At 42.7% G+C, this 26,008-nt stretch overlaps 1 long non-coding RNA gene and 1 pseudogene across 1 annotated transcript; both read right to left on the bottom strand.

Annotated features, from left to right (window-relative positions):
- Nucleotides 1–10,138: 10,138 nt before the first annotated feature.
- Nucleotides 10,139–12,110, bottom strand: LOC130522002 (uncharacterized; annotated as a pseudogene).
- Nucleotides 12,111–15,509: 3,399 nt separating this feature from the next.
- Nucleotides 15,510–17,124, bottom strand: LOC130522005 (uncharacterized). Its single transcript, XR_008949521.1, has 2 exons — nt 15,857–17,124; nt 15,510–15,781 (listed from the first exon to the last, which is right to left on the bottom strand). It is a non-coding gene; the product is annotated as an uncharacterized LOC130522005 (long non-coding RNA).
- Nucleotides 17,125–26,008: the final 8,884 nt, after the last annotated feature.

Raw genomic sequence — 26,008 nt, 5'->3', positions numbered from 1 at the left:
GTGTCACTACATGAATAAAAAAAGTCTTTAATCTATGAAACATATTTTTACAAAGATCAATCAATAACATCACATTCCCGTATGTCAATATTTGAGGTGTGCCTTAAATTGTTTTATGTTGTGCAACATCCTATGCCGTAGTCTGATGCTGTGGCTGTATAGATTATACTGATGAGGTAGCCAATGGATACAAGATACAGTATTTCTCAGTGTTAGACTTCTGTGGTCTTGCAATTTAAGCCCTTGGGCTTCTGATTCATTTCTTATAACCTTTGAGTGTTATTCTGACGCACACATTCTAAAACATTTTCGTATTGTTACAAGTTTTAAAATATTTTTCTACAAAATAAAACTACAACAGCAGAACACACATTATAAATTGAGCATGGCCGAGTGGCCAGTTTGAATTAATTTTCAGCTAAATATCAAGCCTAACTTTTGCTTGTTTTGAATGTTTAAACGGTGGGGGTCTACTCGGAACAGACTCTAAAAACACATGGCCACTGGATCAATTCGATTTAAATGGCAAATTGATCATGTGGTGCAATGGAAGGTACAGACAATGATTGTTCAAGTATGTGGAGAGTATGTGCAAGTATACAAATGTTTGTTGTTTTGTGAGGTTGTGTGCATGGGGGGGATGCAGGTATATGTATGTTAGTGTGTAAAGACATTGTGGAAGACATGCATCATCCCAGTTCTTAAGAAGAATCCTCCCAGGGAGCTGAATGTCTTCTGACCAGTGAAAACTCCCTCACACCGCAGCACGGGACAAACTTAGCATGATAGTAGTGGACCTGGATTCCTGATTCTCCGGCTACCGTATCTCACCGACAGGCTATGGTATACAGACACTGTGATTAGCAGCACAAGAGCACCCCAGGTCACAGTGCTGGGCCCTCTACTATTAACCCTGTACACATTAGACTTTTACTACAACTTTGAGCTGTGCCAAATTTAGAAGTTTGTCGATGACACAGCCATTGTGGGATGCATCAGGGACAACAAAGAGATCAAATCAATCAATCAATCTTTATTTATATAGCGTCTTATACAATCAAAATTGTTTCAAGGCGCTTTCCAGAATCCCAGGGCCTGACCCCAGACAAGCAACAGTGGCAAGGAAAAACTCCCCTTTAACAGGAAGAAACCTTGAGCAGGACCAGGCTCATGTAGGGGGACCCTCCTGCTGATGGCCGGCTGGGTAAAGAGAGAGGAGAGGAGGGAGGACAGGTATAGGATAGGATAGGTAGGAGAGGAGAGGGGTAGAGGAGAGGAGAGGTAGAGTGAAGGGGAGGTAGAGGAGAGGAGAAGGAGGAGGAGGGGAAAGAGGAGAGGAAAGAAGAGGAGAGGGAGAGGAAAAGGAGAAGGAGAGGAGAGGAGAGGAGAGGAGGAGGAGGAGAGGAGAGGAGAGGAGAGGGAGAGGGAGAGGAGAGGCACAGAGCACAGAAACACACACAAAAAATATGCACAATCACTTCAACGGGGCCGGCGGTCATTATGCAGCTCCGATGGCAGTGATACCTGGCAAAAGATAGAGGGGGGGGGGGGGGGGAGAGAAGCAGAAAAACTACACAAGAATCAGCATAACTAGTCTGCTTGATGAGGAGAGGAAAGGAGAGGAAACCATGACCCAGTGGAGTGACAGAGGCCTGTCAGGTGATCATGTTTCCGGACCCCGGCAGCCTTGGCCTATAACAGCATAGCTAGAATGTGACCTAATGATTAGACGACCCCCTAAGTATGATAATTGTCTGTCTATGATAGTAACTGGAACTACTGAATTAGTAACAGTAAGCTTTTCTAAGAGGTAGGTTTTGAGTCTGATCTTAAAAGTAGCGATGGAGTCAGCCTCCCGTACCTGGACAGGGAGCTGGTTCCAAAGCAGGGGGGCCTGGTAGCTAAATGCTCGGCCCCCTATTCTACTCCTAGAAACTCTGGGAACCACAAGTAGACCAGCATTCTGAGAGCGGAGCGGTCTATTGGGCTGATAGGGTATCACTAGCTCCTCCAGGTAGGATGGAGCTAGGCCTCTGAGGACCTTGTAGGTCAGAAGAAGGGTTTTAAAAGTTATTCTAAATTTAACGGGCAGCCAATGAAGCGACGCCATTACAGGACTTATGTGATCTCTTTTGTCAATACCTGTCAGAACTCTGGCTGCAGCATTTTGGATCAACTGGAGGCTTCTTAAAGAGTTGTTTGGACACCCTGATAATAAGGAGTTACAGTAGTCCAGCCTGGAAGTAACAAATGCATGGACTAACTTTTCAGCATCAGGCTGCATCAGTAGCTTCCTGATTTTTGAGATGTTCCTCAAGTGAAAAAAGGCACTTCTAGAGACTAATTTAATGTGTGAGTTGAAGGAGAGATTTTGATCAAAAGTTACTCCTAGATTCCTCACAGAGAGACTAGATGTTAATGAGATACCATCTAGAGTGATCATGTGATCTAATCTATCCCTGAGAGGTTCAGGACCAAACACCATGACCTCAGTTTTTCCTGGGTTAAGGAGGAGGAAATTTGAAGACATCCAGGACTTTATGTCTTTAAGACAGGTCTGGAGCTTCACTAACTTCTCTGTCTCCTCGGGTTTCATGGATAAATAGAGCTGAGTGTCATCAGCATAACAATGAAAATTTATCCCATGCTGCCGAATAATGTTCCCTAAGGGAAGCATGTACAATGTGAAGAGGATTGGTCCGAGTACGGAACCTTGAGGAACTCCATGGCTAACCCTACTGTATGAGGAGGGAATGCCGTGGACATGGGCAAACTGGTATCTATCAGATAAGTATGATCTAAACCAGTCTAGTGCTGTCCCTTTAATCCCAATCACATGTTCCAGTCTCTGTAACAGGATGCTGTGATCAACTGTATCAAAAGCAGCACTGAGGTCCAGCAGAACCAGCATAGAGACCAGTCCATGATCGGAAGCTATGAGAAGATCATTAGTGACTTTAAGAAGTGCTGTTTCTGTGCTGTGGTGAGCTCTAAAGCCTGACTGAAACATCTCAAACAGGCTGTTCCTCTGCAGGTGCTCCAGTAACTGAGTCACCACCACCTTCTCTAGAACTTTAGAGATAAAAGGAAGGTTGGATATTGGCCTATAATTTGCCAAGACATCAGGATCCAGTGATGGTTTTTTAAGCAACGGCTTAATCACTGCCACCTTGTAGGACCGGGGTACATAACCTGACACTAAAGAACCATTGATCTGGTCCAGGATAGAACTGCCTATCAGTGGTAGAACATCCTTCAACAGGTGTGTTGGGATGGGATCTAAAAGACACGTAGTGGCCTTGGATTTCTGAATTAGCGATGACGCCTCAGAAAAATATATAGGGCTGAAGGAGCTTAAGGGCTCGTTGGAGACCCTGCATGTTCCCACAGTCGGCACATCTGGTGATGGTCCAGTTGTAGGGATGGCCTGGTTAGCTTTCTCTCTGATAGCTAGAACTTTATCAGTGAAGAAGCTCATGAAGTCTTCACCACTAAGGGAAGAAGGGATACGTGGATCTAAAACACTGTGACTCTTGGTTAATTTGGCCACAGTGCTGAAGAGAAACCTGGGGTTGTTCTTATTTTCCTCAATCAAAGAAGAAAAATAAGCTGTTCTAGCCTTGCGAAGGGCCTTTTTGTAAACTAATAGACAGTCTTTCCAGGCTACATGGTAGCTGTCTATCTTACAAGAATGCCACTTCCTTTCCAGTCTTCGCACTTTCTGCTTGAGGGTCCTGATATGTGAATTATACCAGGGGGCACACCTCCTCTGATTTACTATTTTCTTTTTCAGGGGGGCAACAGAATCAAGCGTGATTCTCAGTGAGGTTGCTGCACCTTCAGCAATAGAGTCAACCTCAGCAGGGCTAAGATTATAATGATTGATCCCTGGGGAAACACACGGTGGTCCTGGGATCAGCACAGGGATCACTTCCTTAAACTTAGCTACAGCATTATCTGAAAGACATCTGCTATAGTAAGACTTTGTTCTGAGCATAGAAGAATCCTTAATCATAAATGTAAAAGTGATCAAAGAGTGGTCTGACAGGACTGGGTTCCGAGGGAACACTGACACATGTTCTACCTCAACACCATAAGTCAGGACTAGATCTAGGGTGTGGTTAAAGCTGTGAGTTGGTTGGTTTATCTGCTGGAGGAAACCAACTGACTCAAGTAATGAAATGAAGCCATTTCTAAAGCTGTCGTTTATAACGTCCATATGGACGTTAAAGTCTCCAATGATAATGACTTTTTCCGTTCTAAGGACCAAGTCAGATAAGAAGTCAGAGAACTCAGACAGGAACTCTGAATGTGGCCCAGCAGGGGGCCGATATACAACTGCAAACAGAAGTGGCTTTTCTGTCCTCCAGTTCAGATGAGTGATGCCAAGAGTCAGGCTTTCAAATGAACTGAAGCTATGTTTTGGTCTGGGATTAATTAATAACTCGGAGTGATAGATTGCTGCCACTCCCCCTCCTCGACCAGTAACCCGTGGAATATGATAATTAAGATGGGTAGGAGGAGTAGATTCATTTAAGCTCACATACTCCTCCTCCTGAAGCCAGGTCTCAGTAAGACAAAATAAATCAATGTGATGATCCGCTGTCAGGTCGTGCACTAACAGGGATTTACACAAAAGAGATCTAATATTTAACAGTCCACACTTAATTGTGATATTAGTTTCTCCAACTTGTGCTTCAGTATTAATTTTAATAAGATTTTGGTGATTGACCGCTCCCCTGCTCTGTGCTTTGTGAACTTTTAATCGTGGAACAGAGACTACCTCTATAGTGTTAAATATGTTATTGTTGGTGGATGAGGGTTCTAAGGAAGCAGCAGAGAGGTGTGTAAGACCACAACTCTGCGTCCTGGTCTGGACCCTGGATTGTCAAGTCACTTTGGGTCTAATAAAATTAGCCAGATTACTAGAAATGAGAGAAGCGCCATCTCGAGTGGGATGGACACCTTCTCTCCTAATCAGACCAGGTTTTCCCCAGAAGGTGCTCCAATTGTCTATAAAGGCCACCTGGTTATCGGGGCACCACCGTGACAGCCAGCGACGAAGCGATGACATGCGGCTAAACATCTCATCGCTGGCCAGATTGGGGAGGGGACCAGAGAATGCTACGGAGTCCGACATCGTTTTTGCGTAGTTACACACCGACTTCAAGTTAATTTTAGTGACCTCCGACTGACGAAGCCGGGTGTCGTTGGCTCCGATGTGAATAATAACTTTACCAAATTTACGATTACGTCTCGCCAGCAGCCATAAATTTGCTTCTATGTCGCCCGCTCTGGCCCCCGGAATGCACTTAACTATGGTCGCTGGAGTCAGCTTCACGTAGCGCAAAACAGAGTCGCCAATTACCAGGGTCGGTTTCTCGGCGGGTGTGTCGCCGAGTGGGGAAAAGCGGTTAGCCACGGGAAGCGGGTGGTGGGGCACCATGGGCCTTTGTTTTGGGCTACGCTTCCTACGAACCGTCACCCAGCCGCCCTGGCTAGCCGGCTACTCGGCTGCTGCCGGGGGACCGCTAGCTGTAGCTACGCTAGGCGGCTCCGCAGCAGCTAGCTTACCCTGGCTACATGACGCAACTCCAGCTAACTCCAAGCTGGAACCGCATCTCAAGCTCGCTAAGTCTCGCCTCCATAGCCATAAATAAACTACACTTCTTGCACCTATTCCCTTCACTAAGGGAGGCAGAGGAGTAACTAAACATTCATACTCTGAACAGACAAAGACACCGGGTGAAACAGACGGTGAGGCCATGCTAACGCTAGTGATCGGCAAAGCCCTGTATTTGTTTAATATGGGTTGTTTCTTGCTGTTGATATCAGGTGACTAGAATGTCTCAAGTGTTCAAAATTTTAAGTAAAGTGAATACAACACACCAAGTGTTCAATATTAAGTGAATACAACACACCAAGTGTTCAATATTAAGTGAATACGGCACCCCGTGCACAATGCAACCAACGAACGATAGAAGAGACAGGAAGTGACGCAATACTCACTCACAACAGGAAGTGACGCAATTGAAGCGGATGGCCGAGTCCCAGTTTTGTGCTGATATTTTATTGGTTTTCTGGCTTTACAGCCGCTCAAGAGGCTCATTAGTTCAAGAGGCTCATTAGTTCCGTCTTGAGATGGAGTAGTAACAACAATCAGATGGAGTATAGGAGCCTGTTCATGGAATGCCTGGAGCCACATGAACCATCTACACCTCAACGCCTCAAAGACAAAGTAATCAATGTGATGATCCGCTGTCAGGTCGTGCACTAACAGGGATTTACACAAAAGAGATCTAATATTTAACAGTCCACACTTAATTGTGATATTAGTTTCTCCAACTTGTGCTTCAGTATTAATTTTAATAAGATTTTGGTGATTGACCGCTCCCCTGCTCTGTGCTTTGTGAACTTTTAATCGTGGAACAGAGACTACCTCTATAGTGTAAATATGTTATTGTTGGTGGATGAGGGTTCTAAGGAAGCAGCAGAGAGGTGTGTAAGACCACAACTCTGCGTCCTGGTCTGGACCCTGGATTGTCAAGTCACTTTGGGTCTAATAAAATTAGCCAGATTACTAGAAATGAGAGAAGCGCCATCTCGAGTGGGATGGACACCTTCTCTCCTAATCAGACCAGGTTTTCCCCAGAAGGTGCTCCAATTGTCTATAAAGGCCACCTGGTTATCGGGGGCACCACCGTGACAGCCAGCGACGAAGCGATGACATGCGGCTAAACATCTCATCGCTGGCCAGATTGGGGAGGGGACCAGAGAATGCTACGGAGTCCGACATCGTTTTTGCGTAGTTACACACCGACTTCAAGTTAATTTTAGTGACCTCCGACTGACGAAGCCGGGTGTCGTTGGCTCCGATGTGAATAATAACTTTACCAAATTTACGATTACGTCTCGCCAGCAGCCATAAATTTGCTTCTATGTCGCCCGCTCTGGCCCCCGGAATGCACTTAACTATGGTCGCTGGAGTCAGCTTCACGTAGCGCAAAACAGAGTCGCCAATTACCAGGGTCGGTTTCTCGGCGGGTGTGTCGCCGAGTGGGGAAAAGCGGTTAGCCACGGGAAGCGGGTGGTGGGGCACCATGGGCCTTTGTTTTGGGCTACGCTTCCTACGAACCGTCACCCAGCCGCCCTGGCTAGCCGGCTACTCGGCTGCTGCCGGGGGACCGCTAGCTGTAGCTACGCTAGGCGGCTCCGCAGCAGCTAGCTTACCCTGGCTACATGACGCAACTCCAGCTAACTCCAAGCTGTGGAACCGCATCTCAAGCTCGCTAAGTCTCGCCTCCATAGCCATAAATAAACTACACTTCTTGCACCTATTCCCTTCACTAAGGGAGGCAGAGGAGTAACTAAACATTTCATACTCTGAACAGACAAAGACACCGGGTGAAACAGACGGTGAGGCCATGCTAACGCTAGTGATCGGCAAAGCCCTGTATTTGTTTAATATGGGTTGTTTCTTGCTGTTGATATCAGGTGACTAGAATGTCTCAAGTGTTCAAAATTTTAAGTAAAGTGAATACAACACACCAAGTGTTCAATATTAAGTGAATACAACACACCAAGTGTTCAATATTAAGTGAATACGGCACCCCGTGCACAATGCAACCAACGAACGATAGAAGAGACAGGAAGTGACGCAGTGACGCAATACTCACTCACAACAGGAAGTGACGCAATTGAAGCGGATGGCCGAGTCCCAGTTTTGTGCTGATATTTTATTGGTTTTCTGGCTTTACAGCCGCTCAAGAGGCTCATTAGTTCAAGAGGCTCATTAGTTCCGTCTGAGATGAGATAGGAGTAACAACAATCAGATGGAGTATAGGAGCCTGTTCATGGAATGCCTGGAGCCACATGAACCATCTACACCTCAACGCCTCAAAGACAAAGTAACTAGTCACTGACTTTGGGATGTCTAGACCAAAACTATGACCAGCTCTTAGAGAAAGAGTTGAGGTGGAGGCTGTGGAGTTCTACAAGTACCGTATTATGACTATAAGGCGCACCTAAAACACTGAGATTTTCTCAAAAATTGACGGTGCGCCTTATAATATGGTGTGCCTTGTGTGTGGACTGAGTTCCAAAATCTGCTGTGCGGCTTTGGTGGGTGCACTACGGGAAACGCTCCGCCAATCGATTAGCGGCACAACTACGCATAAGGATCCCCTAAAATGGCGCCGGTAAAGTGACACGTGTATGAATGAGGCTTACTTTAAACTGCAGGACATTAAATATGCGGCTGAAAATGGCAATCGAGCAATCTTAGTGTTTTCGCTTTTTGAGGAGGTGGCATCTCTCCATACGCGCGAGGATAACTGTTGCGCAGCGGCTGCCCGCGGATTACCAAGAGAGGGTGGCCATCTTCCGCACCTACTGCCGCGACAAGATAACCGCACCCAGCCACATCACCAACATGGAGGAGATCCCTCTGACTTTTGACATCCCTTTGACCCACACAGTGGAGAAAAAAGGGACCAGCACGGTGGCGATACGCACAACGGGGCATGAGAAGTCGTCGTTCACCATGGTTCTCGGCTGCCACGGAAATGGACAGAGCGCTGGATGATGGAAGGCGAACACTCCTTCACAAAGACTATGAGGCAGCGGTGGGCAAGTTATGCCACCATATGCGGGTGGATTGTAGACGCATGGGCTATGATACCGTCTTCATGTATTGTAAGAGCTTTCACAAAAGCCAGCATGAATGCTGAAGCGGAACCGGTCGGGGAGTCTGATTCAGATGATGAAGAAGAGGAATTCGGGATGTTGGACATTGAAATAGTGCAGCTGTTTAATTCAGATACAGACGATGAAAACTTTGATGGTTTTGTGGCGGAAGAATTAATATTTTGTTCAATAAATGTGACGAAACTCACCGTTTTACTTCCGTTGTCATTTTTTACTGTATGTTTTAGCATGCGCCTAATAATATGGTGCGCCTAAATGTATGTTTTAAATACATAAATAGCACCTGCAACTTTTATTACAGTGAAAATACGGTAGTTCAAAAGTGCCATAATCATAATCTTTTCAAAGATTATGATTATGCCATAACCACAATATTTGTAAAGATTATGCTTTATGATTATGGCACTTTCTGATCAGTAATCACAACATGATGAAAGTGGCACAACACAAGAGGAGACACACATGAGGTGAACTGACACAGGGGTGGCACGGTTATGTAGGGGCTAAAATGGCTGCCACAAAGCAAGAAGGTTCCTGCAGTCAGGGTTTTTTTTTGTGCAGAGTTTGCCTGTTCTCCCCGTGTCCATGTGCATTGACATTAGAAGTGAATGAGGGCATGAACAGTTGTTTGTCTTTGTGAGTTAGAAGTGGGATAAGCGGCCACCTGTCCCCTAAAAAGAGATAAAGAAGTCGAAGACTGATAGAGGGATGGACAAAAATCCCTTGGCCAGTTTTTTCACAATTCTAATAAAACTGTTGAAGGTCTTTTGTTGCAAAATAAAATTTTAATTGATTATATCTTAACAATGGCAGCTGTGACTGCTTTCATCATGCTGAATGTGCTGATGCACCAATTAGGAAGCTAACCAAGGTCTGCAGATTCAAAAAGCAGCAGACAGATGTCAAGGTTTCAGTTGTATTGGGAATCTTGAGCAGGTAGTAATTTTTAATTAAATCAAAAATTTATATTTGTATTGTGTTCAATTTTGTTATCTGTTTTGTAGTCTTTATGCCCCAAGTTTTACAAAAAAAAGGTCAACAAAGAGAGCTAAACATTTTCTAAACTGCTGGCAAATTGGATCCCAAATAAGCAAAAATCGTTCCTAGGAAAAATTGTTCCGGGAAGGAGAGACCACGGTGGCCACAGCAGGAGTACGCCAACCCTTTGGATAATACTGCCCCTGCCTTAGCATTTCTATGTATCCAAGACATAGCCTGCTGCTGTTTACATGGTCATGATCACATAATGGAGCATTTGTCTCATCCAGTGGGTGTTTTGGTCAACTTAATAGTCCGATGGATATGAATGCTTGTGAAAACCATTGTTGCAGCTTTTGACTTCACAAATTAAGGACTGCAACAGCACGATACAAGCTTTGTCTTCATAGAATGAATATAAATATATGGAGGTAATCTATCATTTGTCGATATGGCCAGAAAAAACAACTTTATTAGGAAAACTTTGCCTCATCGAGATTGATAAATGATACAATTGAAAATGTAGAAACCGGTATGAGTAAATACAAAATACTTAATTAGGTCCTGTGTTAACCTGCAATGACAACAAGACATCTACAGCCTCACAGCAGAGTACACACATTCATTCTGTCTGTTCTGCATTGATCTGTTGGGCTGGTTGTTCCTCAAAGCTGAATAAAGGAGGTTGTTTTCCTCTTGGTAGCCCTGGAGATATGTGATAAAGGGTAAGTTAGTGTGTGTAAATAAGGATTATTTATACATATAAACTTAAAAAAAAAAAAAATCAAAATTGTCTCCACCTCTGCATTGGCTCTGGATGAAGCTTGGACTCTTGATTGAGAGTCTGTTTTAAACACAGGAAGAGATTTTTTTAAAAGTAATTTTCCCAGTTTACCTTTAAGAATCTTCAAAATATATTGCATCAGTTACCCAGAGAGTGATGACTGTTTTTCCTCTTTGTCATAAAAAATGAAATGGATAATAAAACAACCACAATGATGGTAAATATCCAGGCCGAACTGAGGAAATACACCAAAACAAGATGGTTTCCTTCATCTGTAACGAGATGCATCAGAAATTGTGATATCCGCGATGCCGTTTCAGACAATCATTTAAGTATTTCAACAAATTTGTCCTCTCACTTTATATTAAGCTAGTTATGATGTCATTACTGTGTAATTCAGGGAGACAATAGACATCACCAGTCACAAATTATTTTATAAAGTAACAATATAGAAGAAGAACCTATACTGACATAACAAGGAATGAGTTAAAGTGATACTTTGACCACAAATATTATGTTTCTCCTCATTTCTCCTCATTTTAGATACTGAAAGCTCTGTGTAAACAGAGAATTGGGGGATATTTAGGCCATATCTGTTTGAACTGGTAAATTTTTCGATAAAACACTATATATAAACCAACTGAACAGAGCTAATTAGGATAATCTTTTTATAGACAATTAAATAAATTACTGGATGCTGGCTTAATATTTTTAAAACTAGATAATATGTAATTTTTTTCTACAATATACAGAAAATAATCTGCACAAAATTAGAGCACTCACCCCCACACACCAGCTTGGTTCCATTTCCAAACAGAATGTGTCCACATGCTGCAACAGCACAATAGTAGGTCCCAGTCTGAGAAGTGTTCAGGTTCTTCATGGAGAAGCTGTAGAAACAGGTGTTGGTTTTCCTCTCACATTGCTTATTCCTGCCTGTATGGCTGTACATGAGTCCCAGTTGAGATGGTCCAGAGTTTCTGAACCAGTAAACAGTGTGATCCCCATCACAAGTCCACCCAGTATGTACTGTACAATTCAGCATCACAGAACCTTCTGCTTGGATAGACTGAGATGCTGACTGATCTATGGTCAACCCTGAACCCTCTCTACTGACATTACCTTCTGTAAAGTCAAATTCATTTAAATACTGATTTACACAGTAATAGGTGGCTGAGTCTTAAACTTCAATCTGTTTTGTCAGATTAGTTCCTTTGTTACCAGCATGTAGTTGGAAACGTTGATTGGATTTTGAGTCATTAACACAGCTACAATATTTACTTGATATCCTGTACATACAGATCAGAATCGGCTTCTCTCCCAGAGTTTCTTTAAACCAAGAGATCTTGGTAGAAACATCAGTTCTGTGAAGACACGGCAAAGTCAGGTTCTGTCCAGGTTTGACCAAGTTATAATTGGTCTTCCAATTCAAAGATTGAGAAAATTCCATTGTAGCTGTCTGATCTAAAAACAAAATATAATTAGAAATGAACACCGTTTAATGTTTAAATCTAGAATTTTGCAAATGATGCCATAGATAAACAAAATACAAACAAAAAAGAAATCCTCACCAAATTTCTCCAAACATATCAGCCAGAAAATCAACTTTGCAGATGTCATCTTGCTCGAAGTTTTGGGCTGAGTGAAGAGAAGACTGGTCCTTTTTAAACTGATAAATGCTGCACTTGTATCTCATTGGGTAGCCGGAGATGACTCGAGGGTGTGAGATACAGGAAACACGATCACTTGTAATGTCAGATTTGCTTGATAAAATTGATAGTGGGATAATTAAAGGAAGATTTAAAGGTTAAAAAAACCCACAAGAAAAAACTTTGGATTACCTTAAGAATAGGATTTTGCTTCATATATAAATAGAATTCAATTTGAATTGAGTTATAATGTGCATCATTTCTAACCAATCAACAACAACCAGCCAACCAACCAACCAGCAATCATTCTTTTTTATTTTTTTCATGTTGCAGTAATGCATCCAGTGAATGCTCACGAATTATTATGACAGACAGCTTTTGGAAAATGATGCAGCAACGAGGGGTAGCATGGGCTCAAACAAGATTGTTCACGTAAGAGGGAGCAGATTCAGGTATTAGTCTGTCGGTCAGCATGAATGACATGATCTTAATGTGGGCAGGTACAGTAGACCTCTGTTGTGAATCTTCTCTTGGTGGTTGCCAAGATGTGTTGATGAGGAAGGAATCTTCGCAGACACCGACTTGGTTATCAAAGATGTTTATTGGAGAGAACAGTCAGGTATCAATCGAACACTGCAGTTTGTCCAAGGGAGGTTTCGCGGTCCTGATGGTGAAGAACTCCGAGGTGTCTTGATCGTCACCTCCTTCTTATACAGTCGAGTAAACACATTCTTTACTGATGACCTCACACTATACAATATGGCCAACCCAATGGTATAGCGTTCAGTTATTACCAAAAAAGGGAATACTTGAAGATGCTTCATGCTACACATCCTCATATGGAGAACAACCAGGGGCCCACAGGCTCCAGTGTCATCTTTTAGGAGCTCCTTTTACATAAAGGAAGAAGACACAGGACACACATGCGGAGCATGTCCTAATATGGTGCTTAGGCTGGGTGTTAACACATTACGGCCTTACAGATGTAAAGCCTGCATAGAACGGGTCAGATACTACACCTCTATCAGCAGTGAGGTGGCATGGGCCTGCTTTCGTTGGACTATCTGAATTGGTGGAAATATGGGAGATCACCATGACTTGTATCAGCATTTGTAGGTTTAATGGCCTGGTTTTTCTGAGGTTGGATATGGCAAAGTGACGGGATGATAGGGAGACTACTGCTACATGATCACAAAACCTCAGATGATCAACAATCATGACTCCAAGGTTTCAAACAGCCTCGATAACAGGCAGGGGCCAATTTTGTGATCTATGTTTTGATGAATGGATAGTTTTGCCAAGGAAAGAAGGAGCTCATTTTCACCATGGTTAAGTTGAAGGTGGTGGCCCTGCATCCATGCGGATATGTCTGAGAGACATGGTGAGATCTAGTCTGAGCCGGAGGGTTAGTCTGGGGAAAATGAGACGCCGAACTGGGTGCCATGTGGAAAGCAGTGGTATAAAACACCATGGGAGACCATGGGATGATTTGCCTGAGCAATGTTGCGTATATGGCAAAGAACAGCAGCCCCGGCACCGATCCTTGGGTGACCCCAGTGGAGAACTAGTGATGAGCCAAAAGTTGATCATGCCACGACACCCTGAATGAATGCCCAGATAGGTACAATTCAAAACAGGAAAGTCAGAGCAACACCGCATAGGTGGCCCTGGCCCATAGACAGTGGCCCTGAGGAGAAGACAGCAAGAGAAGCTGGAGGAGGAACTGATGAAGATGTAAGCACTCTCTGTTGCACATGGATAGAATCAACACGGAGTATATCAGAGGAACTGGAATATTGCGTTTTTTTAAGCCTATAAAATCATGAATTAGTCCACTTATTAACCTATATATTAAACAAAATGTATGTACTCAAGTGAATGTGTCATTATAATCTAAAATATAATCTAATCTAAAAATGTTTGCATACAGACAATTCGATGGATAAATGTGCTTAATACAAACAGAAATAACACTATTGTCAAGAAGATGTGTTGATGTGACTGCAATGGGGATCACATTAACATTACAGCAATGTCATTTTCCTTATACTAGTTGTCTTTGAATGCCAAGGTCAAGAGAGTGAAGCGATGTAGTTTGACTGCTGTGTGTTAAGACACAGCAAAGACTTCCTGTTTGAAACCACCAAGACAGAAGGGGAAAAGTTAAGCCCAAAAAAGATTCTGACTGTGTTACAAAAAACACATTTGGACATTTTAGACAATCAAGGGCTGCAACTTTATTTGAATCTTATTTTAGAAGAAGATTGACTGCAGGACAAAATATATAAGTACAGGATTATTTTTAAACATGTCAAAAGTGTTTTGCATCATAGTCTAAAAACATGGCTGTACGTATGGTAACGTATGAATGGTATGGTATATTACTTGGTATTTCTTTACATGATGTGTATATAATTATGTAATGTTTTATTCCAAGAAGAAGAACAAAGAAAGAAAATAAATATGATTGCAAATGCAAAAACAGACAGCAAACAGGTCAAGCAGTAACTGATGTTGTGGTTTTGTTTCTACTGCACAGCGTCACATGTGCGGGGGTGTGTAAGCTAACACCGAGGGTGTCTACATAAGTTCTCATCATACCCTGTGTGTCTTATTCAGATAGACAAGTTCTAAAATTTATATGCCACACTAAATTAACAGCTGTGCATTCTGGATTATTTACAGTCTTTTTCAACTTTAAGAATATTTTTTTGTTAAATAAGAAACATGCAACAGCTGCAAGTGCTTGTTGGAAAAGTCACCACCAATCTCTTTGGTTTTAGTGACATTTAGCTCCAGTCAGTTGTTGCACCAATCAAAAACCTGGGGAAATAAAGCCCTGGAGATACAGCCTGTGGCAGATACTGACAGCAGATACAGCAGGACCATGTGTAAAAGGGGTGGTTTTGTACGATAGCTTGGCTGCTTTCATGTCATGCTTAACTTCTCTATTGACTTCCTTCTTCTCAGAATCAGAGCATGTGAAAAAGGAACTTTTCTTTCTGCTAAGGATTTCCTTGAGCTTTTATCCTTGTGTGACCCTGCCATGGCCTATCACCTAATGCAAATGGCCCCAGACCCTGCTGCAAGACAGACTCATGTCTCTGTTTTATGTTTGGACGATCTGGGCCCATAGACAAAGTCCCAGCCATTGGTCGCACACAAATGTGCTCCAACCACAGGCCTAGGCCCCCTGGTCACTAAGTGGGATATGCTGTTCCTAATTGATAATGTCTTTGAGATCTGTGCTTTATCTGGCCCTCCACCTAGTACCCCTTTCCCATTGGAGGCCTTATGAGGGGCAAATTAAGACAAAACAGATTCTGGGATGTTGAGGACACTTAAGCTCCTCCACCATGATTCGTTGGTAGTTGGAGGACAAGACAATCAAGTTTGTGTTGGTTATTTCCTCCTTTATTGTACCAAGGATCCTGAACATCCTGAACAATGTAGAATGTACACAATAAATCAAATATCTATAAATCAACCACAGAAGAGCCTTTTTCTATTTTGAGTTTTCTGAAACTACAGGATATCTAAAATTGTTGAAAATGGTCATTTTTCTATTCTACTGCTTTACACTGAAGTAAACACATTCAGTCCAGATATGTTCTCTGTTCATCTTCTTCTTCCACAAAACAGAACCATCTGCAGCTGGACAATCCTGTAAATGACAACAATGAACTCAGTGCCTTTCGAATATTTAATGAACGACTTTATTCTGACAATAAAAAAATACCTTTGGTTTGAATAGAGGTGAGTATTACATGCGATTCTGAAAAATAAAATGGAATGTTAGAAATGTAAAATTACCCTCTAAAATAAGCCCAGAAGTGTAATTAATCACACCTTTATAATTGCAGCTGTGACTGTTCATCACGCACACCGAGAAAGCCAGATACTCTACCAGAAAGGTGCTGAATGATGATGCACCACACAGGAAGTAAACTGAGAACTGAGAGTATTTATCATCTGTAGATGAACACAGCAGCAGACAGAGGTCAAGGTTTCAGTTCCATGGTGAAGAAGAACAGGCAGTCGAGCTTGAACAAGTACAGGTAGCGATTTACTCCAACCACCAGTTCTGTTGAATAAGTTTTTCTCAAGTACCCAGGCTCTGAAACCAATGAGTTGAGATGGAATAGCCTTTTATTGCAAGTTTAAGCCAATTAAATAATTGTTTTTGAGGTTCATAATCTAAATCCAAGTTATCATCGTCAAATTCCTAGTTTGGCTACAATATTTCCACACAAAGCTTTTGTTCAGGTATTTGCAACTCAGAAATAAAACTTATCATAAATTGCACCTTTTCGCTGAGGAGTCACCTCTCTACAGTCACTGTGAACATGTCACACTGCTTTGAAACATGTAATGTAAAGAACAAAGACTTTTGTGCTAGGAGCCAGATTTGCCAAAAAACAGACCTGGTAAAACTAGTGGCTTGCCATGCTCATTTCTTTTTTCATTTTTTGACTTTGTTGACTTTTATTATTTGAGAGATGAGAACCATTTTGTTGTGGCTCGGGTTTCTCGCCTCCTCCCCCCACCTGCAGGATCGGCAGGCAGGGACGGGCCGAACTCTGATGAGCGCTGAGCCTCTGGCGCACCTGCAGCACATTACCTAAATTCAGCAGCTACTTAAACTCCCCTCTCTTTGCCTCCGGTGCCGGATTGTTGTTTCGCCACAGTGTCTAGCTCCCACCCTCTGTGCTCTCCAGTTTTTCGCCTCCTGTTTTCTGTGTTTACTTCCAGCGTGTGAGTTTGTTCCAGTGCCTCGTCACTGCGTTTTCGTTTGTACTTTTTCTCGACGGTTTTTCCCTTTTATGGTGATTTTTAGTTCGTAGATTTTCTGTTGTTACTTTGCTAGAGTTGTTTCTGTTGCTACTTTGATTGATTCCTGCGTCTTGCACCTTTTTGTTATCAATAAAGAGCCGTATCTGCTACTCTGCATCTGGGTCCAGGCCTCCTTGACTTCCCATAACACATTTAAGTTAAATATAATTTGTATGCATTTGAGACAGTCTTCATGTTTGTATGCTCATTTTTCAACAAACCAGTAAATACATAACAAAAAAAACCTCCCGTTTATCTGTGCCCAGGTCAAATAAGCAAATTCTGTTTAATTTGAGTTCAATTTAAGTCATGGTATGAATGTGATTCAAAGATAAGTTATTGATAATGAAGTCAGAATTATAATTCTGCAGTGTCAATATTTAGGTAAAAATACAAGTTTGTCTTATATATGAACAAATCAAATAATCAATTCAAATTCCTGAATCCAAGTTAAAGTCATAACAGTCGAAACTCAGAATACCGGAGTCATGAACATAGAAGGTAATTCACCCTCAAAGACCTGTTTGGTTCCATCTCCATTTAAAATGGGCTATAAATGTTACATTTCTTCCACATTTTAGAAACTAAAAGCTCCATATAACAGAGAATCAGGGGATATTTAGGCCATATCTGTTTAAACATAAGGTTAATTTTTCTATCAATCGCTATATATTTTAAAACCAACTGAACAGAGCTAACTGGGGTAACCTTTTTATGGACAATAAAATAAATTAGTGGATTCTGGCTTAATTTTTTTAAAACTGGATATTATGTAAATTATTTCTACAAATATATATATAAAATAATCTGCACAAAAATATGTAGCACTTTAACAACTTGTATAAACCTTTTGAATAAAATGATTTCAAACACACTCACCCTCAAGCATCAGCGTGGTTCCATTTCCAAACAGAATGTGTCCACATGCTGCAACAGCACATTAGATTAGATTAGATTAAACTTTATTGTCATTACACATGTTACAAGTACAAGGCAACGAAATGCAGTTAGCATCTAACCAGAAGTGCTTAAGTAGCGAATAAAACTGTGATGGCTATATACAATATATACACACAATGAATATGTTTATGATATCAATCTATATGTTTGTATTTACAGAGTTCACAGATATGTAAAGGGTATATAAAAGTCTTTGCAACCAAGATAAATATATATACAGGCTGTAACTATGGTGCTGAATTTCCTACAGGATCAATGTTTTAACTATACAATAATGATAAAATATGGTAAGAATGTGCAAAGTATGGAAAGCAGTGCAAGTAACCGGAAGTGGGTAGTGCAAATAACAGATGTAAATAGTGCAGGGAGGTAAAGTGAGAGGGGTTGGAGTTCAGCAACAAAGAACACAACAAGAAACAACAACTCCAGACACGTAACACCCCCTCCCATATAAGTCCAACCCAAGGTTTGGACAATGTTATATTCCTACCTACAGTGCCCGAGACAGCGCATCCGCAAGAACGTTTTCAGACCCCTTTTTGTGCTTAATTTCTAAATTGTAATTCTGGGCGATTAAAGACCAACGCATTAATCGATGGTTATTATTATACATCCTTGAGAGGAAAACAAGAGGGTTATGGTCTGTAAAAACCTTTATAGGCTTTGTGCTAGAGGCAAGATAGACCTCAAAATGTTGCAGAGCATGCAACAGTGCAAGCGTCTCCTTTTCGATTGTTGAGTACCGGAGCTGATGTTTGTCGAACTTCCTTGAGAAGTAGGCTACAGGATGGTCGACACCTTGGGGATCCTCTTGTAGAAGGACGGCTCCAGCCCCGACAGCACTGGCATCTACTTCCAACTTAAATGGCAATGAAAAATTGGGAGCAGACACGACGGGGTTACAGCTGAGGAGACTCTTGAGATCCTCAAAGGACTGTTGGCACTCCCTGGACCAAGCAAATGGCTTTTGAGGACTGGTTAGTGCAGTCAATGGGGCTGCCACGATGGAAAAATTCTTGCAGAACCTACGGTAGAATCCAGCCATACCAAGGAATCGGCGCAACTCCCGCCTGGTTGTTGGGGCAGGAAACGCTGTAATGGCTGCAATCTTTAGATCCGCAGGGCGCACCTGTCCTCCGCCAACCTGCTGACCAAGGTACAAGACAGAACCTCTCCCATATTCCTTAGCCTGGGCCCTCGTGACTGCACAGGCTGGAAAAACCTTAGGAGACTCTTGGTTTTCACTAGAGGCATTGATTACAACAGGGACATCCACAACTATTGGTGTTGGGCTCACCTGTCCTCCAGCAATGTCGTTACAGAGAAGGAAATCAACACCGGGGACAGGCAAGTCTGGGAGAACTGCAACCTCAAACCATCCACTAAGAAGAGGACACTGAAGATGGATTCTGTGCAGTGGCGCGAGCATGTTAACCATCCCCACTCCCCGAATTTTAACACTAGCGTGGCAAGATGTAGCTGACGACAACGGTAAGATGTTAGCCTTAATGATTGACTGGGAACCGGCTGAGTCTCTCAGCAGGGTAATTTCCTTACGGTCTGTCATCCCCGCAGTCAATGAGACAAAGCCTTTTGAAGTAAAAGGGGTGAAGCAAGGATTTGGTTTATCACTTCTGGCGTTAGCTCGTTCAGTAGTCCGTTTACGAACCCTTTTAACCAGGCACACATTCCTTTGCTGAGCAGCTGCGGGAGCTTGCTGTCTTCGTTTCAACGACAGTCAGCGATGACGTGGCCCCTTTTGTGGCAATAACTACACTCACGGGTCCCTGGCTGGGACCACGGGGGCCCTCTAACCTTCTCAAGGGGGGGGAGGCTGGGCTCGGAGCTGGTGGCTTGAGAAGCAGAAAATCTGTCAGAGTGGAGGGGGGAGGAGAAAACATTCTTGTGGGTTAACACAAACTCATCTGCAAGGACCGCAGCCCTGGACAACGTAGACACCTTTTGTTCATTCAAAAACATTACCACCCTCTCTGGCAAGGAACCTTTAAAGTCCTCTAAAAGAACAAGCTGGCGAAGCGACTCAAAGTCCTTCCTGATCCCATTAGCTGCACTCCATTTATCAAAGAGATTGCCCTTTTCACGTGCAAACTCAACAAAGGTTTGTCCCGCCGACTTTCTATGGCTCCTAAATTTTTGTCTGTAGGCCTCAGGAACAAGCTCATAGGCACGAAGAATTGCTTCCTTCACAACATCATATTGTAGGCTATCCTCCAACGAAAGAGCAGACACAACCTCCTGTGCTTTTCCCACCAGCTTACACTGGAGGAGGACAGGCCACATGTCCCTTGGCCAGTTGAGCGCTGAAGCTATTCGCTCGAAGGCGCTGAAGTACGAATCCACTTCAGCCTCACGGAATGCTGGCACCAGGCTGACATTTTTACTCACATCGAAACCTTGTTGGTGGGATCTGGCATGAAGAGAAGTGGACCCTTCCGAGGAGGCCTGTGTTTGATTTGAGTTTATTTTCAGAGCCTCGACTTCAAGCTCTTTTAGCTTTATTTCCTTCTCCGCTTCAATTTCCAACTTCCGTACCTGTAGGCGAAGGTCATACTCTGCTTTACGAACGGACTCCTTCTCCTGGGCCTCCAGCTGTAGGCGAGTTAAGCGAACCTTGAGCTTTGCACTCAGGCTGGACCCCAAGGAGGGCTGAGGAGAAAGGGGGTCAAAGCGAGGTAACGTTGCTGGAGCTAACCCAACCCCACGATCCACAGGGGGGGTAGCTGGTTCTGCTGACACTCTCATTCCTTGTGACAAAGCCCCTACTGGAGGAGAGAAAAGACCAGCCAAAGTCTCAGCCATGAGACGAGGAGGGCTGAGGACCTTTAAGTTAATTAATTTTTCAAGAACACATTGCCTTATTTCCTTTTTAAGCGAACTCTTTCGAACAGAGATGTCATAGTGTTCTGCAATTGACAATAAATCATCTTTACGACATACCTGAACTTTTTCATGTGATGGATTCTCCAAAAACTGTTGCAGGTTAAAACTCATTTCTTTTTTATAACCAAAACAAGAACTTCCCTGCTGACCGTCAGTTTAAGGATCCCGGACGAGCCCCCACTTGTTACGTTTAACCCTTTTTGAGGGGGGGGGTTAACGTAGCGACTAACAAGCCACCAGGGAAGGACCCAAAACAGTTTATCAAAATTGTGCTTTATTTCTTAACACACATGCATACATGAAGAGTGGAGGGAGAGGTGGAACAAACGGGTCTGTGCCAAAACAAAAGTCAAAAAACGGGGCATCTTAAAACATCAAAACACAATGGTGGCCACAGCCCATAACCTAGTGTGACTAACAATCAAAACCTACGTGCAGCAATGTATGGGGTACCCCGTCCTTACCTCATCCCACCTGCCCTCCACAAACTCTCCCTGTCAAACACTGAGCGAGAGAGCGAGCCCCCATGAAATTAGGAGGGAGAGCCTTTAAAACGGGCCTCTGCTGGTGATTGGTCAGACAGCCACAGGGGAGCCAATCCTAAGCTACCCCCGGAGTCCACAGGTGGTGTCTATCTTCCTTGTCACCAGCACTGCCTTTCGGTGTTCCACCAGTTCTCAGCCTCTGGATGGCGCCACTCTGGGAGGTTACCAGCAACAAAGAACACAACAAGAAACAACAACTCCAGACACGTAACATTAACAAATATCCAAAGTTTACTTGATATCCACTACGTACAGATCAGCCTCGGCCTCTCTCCCAGAATTTGTTCAAACAAAGAGATCTTGGTAGAAACATCATCTCTGTGAAGACACGGCAAAGTCAGGTTCTCTCCAGGTTTGACCAAGATAAAATTGGTCTTCCAATTCAAAGATGGAGAAAATTCCCTTGTAGCTGTTTAAGAGAAAATTAAACAACAAGCACAAAAGGAGGAAGATTAATATTATTAAGAAATTAATAAGAAAATGTGCAATTAATAATATATACATACTGTATATTCACCTCACCAATTTTCTCTAAGCACATCAGACAGAAAACAAGCTTTGCAGACGCCATCTTGCTCCAAGTGTTGGGCAGAGTGAAGAGAAGACTGGTTCTTTGTACACTGATAAATGCAGAGTTTGTGTCTGTGTCTGATTGGGCAGCCAGAGATGACTTGAGGGTGTGACATACAGGAAACACGATCACATGTAATCTGGCCGATAAAGGTGAAAGATTTGCCAGAGAGAACTAATACGTTTAGCGATCCATTTTCTGTCATTTCTCACTTAATTGGTGCGAGTGCTGGCGCATAGGCTTGCTACATTTGGGCAGGAAGTGCACACTGGACTAGTTCATGGCAAGACAAAGATCCAGTGGTTCAAGTAAATGCTCAGTAATTAGTTTCATGAAACACTTGTTTGACCACGTTCCTTTAGGCATTTATAATCGCTTGTGTCATGGGGGGAGGGCTGTTGTGTTTTTACTTCAAATTAATGAAGAAAGCCTTGATATATACATCCTTCTCCATGCTGTGCCTTTTTTTTGTATCTTGAATTCCCGCTTCTGCAGACACTTCTACTTTCTGTTCAAAGCACATGTCATTTACTTTTCAAGCTTTTTTCACACTAAATTACAATGTGATTTGTGTGTGACCTTATATCAACAGTATGGTATACCCACAGTGATTACATTGGTCCTGACGTGATGGTATCATAGAGGTACCTGTTTGCAATAGTATAGTTATGTTTGACTTCATGTTGAAATTAACATCACCCCAAACTCAGACTGGTGTCACTACACAAATAAAAAAGTCTTTAATCTATGAAACATATTTTTACAAAGATCAATCAATAACATCACATTCCCGTATGTCAATATTTGAGGTGTGCCTTAAATTGTTTTATGTTGTGCAACATCCTATGCCGTAGTCTGATGATGTGGCTGTATTGGTTATACTGATGAGGTAGCCAGTGGATACAAGATATTTCTCAGTGTTAGACTTCTGTGGTCTTGCAAGTTAAGCCCTTGGGCTTCTGATTCATTTCTTATAACCTTTGAGTGTTATTCTGACGCACACATTCTAAAACATTTTCGTATTGTTACAAGTTTTAAAATATTTCTCTACAAAATAAAACTACAACAGCAGAACACACATTATAAATTGAGCATGGCCGAGTGGCCAGTTTGAATTAATTTTCAGCTAAATATCAAGCCTAACTTTTGCTGGTTTTGAATGTTGTAAACTGGGGGTCTACTCGGAACAGACTAAAACACATGGCCACTGGATCAATTCGATTTAAATGGCAAATTGATCATGTGGTGCAATGGAAGGTACAGACAATGATTGTTCAAGTATGTGGAGAGTATGTGCAAGTATACAAATGTTTGTTGTTTTGTGAGGTTGTGTGCATGGGGGGGGATGCAGGTATATGTATGTTAATGTGTAAAGACATTGTGGAAGACATGCATCATCCCAGTTCTTAAGAAGAATCCTCCCAGGGAGCTGAATGTCTTCTGACCAGTGAAACTCACCTCACACCGCAGCACGGGACAAACTTAGCATGATAATAGTGGACCTGGATCCCTGGTTCTCTCAGGCCACGGTATACCAGCCTGAAAGACACTGTGATTAGCAGCACAAGAGCACCCCAGGGCACAGTGCTGGGCCCTCTACTATTAACCCTGTACACATTAGACTTTTACTACAACTTTGAGCTGTGCCAAATTTAGAAGTTTGTCGATGACACAGCCATTGTGGGATGCATCAGGGACAACAAAGAGATGGAGTAACAACAATCAGATGGAGCGTAGGAGCCTGTTCATGGAATGCCTGGAGCCACATGAACCATATACACCTCAACGCCTCAAAGACAAAGTAACTAGTCACTGACTTTGGGATGTCTAGACCAAAACTATGACCAGCTCTTAGAGAAAGAGTTGAGGTGGAGGCTGTGAAGTTCTACAAGTACCGTATTATGACTATAAGGCGCACCTAAAACACTGAGATTTTCTCAAAAATTGACGGTGCGTCTTATAATATGGTGCGCCTTGTGTGTGGATTGAGTTCCAAAATCTGCAGTTCGCCTTTGGTGGGTGCACTACGGTAAACGCTCCGCCAATCGATTAGCGGCACACCTACGCATAAGGATCCCCTAAAATGGCGCCGGTCAAGCGAGACGTGTATGAATGAGGCTTACTTTAAACTGCAGGACATTAAATATGCGGCTGAAAATGGCAATCGAGCAATCTTAGTGTTTTCACTTTATGAGGAGGCGGCATCTCTCCATACGCGCAAGGACAACTGTTGCGCAGTGGCTGCCCGCGGATTACCAAGAGAGGGCGGCCATCTTCCGCACCTACTGCCGCGACAAGATAACCGCGCCCAGCCACATCACCAACATGGAGGAGATCCCTCTGAGTTTTGACATCCCTTTGACCCACACAGTGGAGAAAAAAGGGAACAGCACGGTGGCGATATGCACAACGGGGCACGAGAAGTCGTCGTTCACCGTGGTTTTTGGCTGCCACGGAAATGGACAGAGCGCTGGATGATGGAAGGCAAACACTCCTTCACAAAGACTATGAGGCAGCGGTGGGCAAGTTATGCCACCATATGCGGGTGGATTGTAGTCGCATGGGCTATGATACCGTCTTCATGTATTGTAAGAGCTTTAACAAAATCAACGCTGAAGCGGAACCGGTTGGTGAGTCTGATTCAGATGATGAAGAAGAGGAATTCGGGATGTTGGACATTGAAATAGTGCAGCTGTTTAATTCAGATACAGACGATGAAAACCTTGATGGTTTTGTGGCGGAAGAATTAATATTTTGTTCAAAATCCATTTGCCAGTTTTTTTTTAAATGTATCGAACTCACCATTTTACTTCCGTTGTCATTTTTTACTGTATGTTTTAGCATGCGCCTAATAATACGGTGCGCCTAAATGTATGTTTTAAATACAGAAATAGCACCCGCAACTGAGACTGCGCCTTTTATTACAGTGAAAATACGGTAGTTCAAAAGTGCCATAATCATAATCTTTTCAAAGATTATGATTATGCCATAACCATAATATTTGTAAAGATTTTGCTTTACGATTATGGCACTTTGTGATCAGTAATTACAACATGATGAAAGTGGCACAACACAAGGGGAGACACACATGAGGTGAACTGACACAGGGGCATGTTTGTAGGGGCTAAAATAGTGCCATAGAGGTGCACACAGTGGGCAGTGCATGTCTGGAGTGGCAAGTAAGGTTCCTGCAGTCAGGTTTTTTTTTGTGCAGAGTTTGCCTGTTCTCCCCGTGTCCATGTGCATTGACATTAGAAGTGAATGAGGGCATGAACAGTTGTTTGTCTTTGTGAGTTAGAAGTGGGATAAGCGGCCACCTGTCCCCTAAAAGGGATAAAGAAGTCGAAGACTGATAGAGGGATGGACAAAAATCCCTTGGCCAGTTTTTTCACAATTCTAATAAAAGTGTTGAAGGTCTTTTGTTGCAAAATAAAATTGTAATTGATTATATCTTAACAATGGCAGCTGTGACTGCTTTTCATCATGCTGAATGCTGATGCACCAATTAGGAAGCTAACCAAGGTCTGCAGATTCAAAAAGCAGCAGACAGATGTCAAGGTTTCAGTTGTATTGGGAATCTTGAGCAGGTAGTAATTTTTAATTAAATCAAAAATTAATATTTGTATTGTGTTCAATTTTGTTATCTGTTTTGTTAGTCTTTATGCCCCAAGTTTTACAAAAAAAGGTCAACAAAGAGAGCTAAACATTTTCTAAACTGCTGGCAAGTTGGATCCCAAATAAGCAAAAATCGTTCCTGGGAACAATTGTTCCGGGAGAGAGACCACGGTGGACACAGCAGGAGTACGCCAACCCTTTGGATAATACTGCCCCTGCCTTAGCATTTCTATGTATCCAAGACATAGCCTGCTGCTGTTTACATGGTCATGATCACATAATGGAGCATTTGTCTCATCCAGTGGGTGTTTTGGTCAACTTAATAGTCCGATGGATATGAATGCTTGTGAAAACCATTGTTGCAGCTTTTGACTTCACAAATTAAGGACTGCAACAGCACGATACAAGCTTTGTCTTCATAAAATGAATATAAATATATGGAGGTAATCTATCATTTGTCGACATG

This window comes from Takifugu flavidus, chromosome 3 (assembly GCF_003711565.1).
Source record: "Takifugu flavidus isolate HTHZ2018 chromosome 3, ASM371156v2, whole genome shotgun sequence".
Taxonomy (NCBI): Eukaryota; Metazoa; Chordata; class Actinopteri; order Tetraodontiformes; family Tetraodontidae; genus Takifugu; species Takifugu flavidus.
Note: the sequence above shows the minus strand (reverse complement) of the source record. Positions and strands in the feature narration are given on the sequence as shown.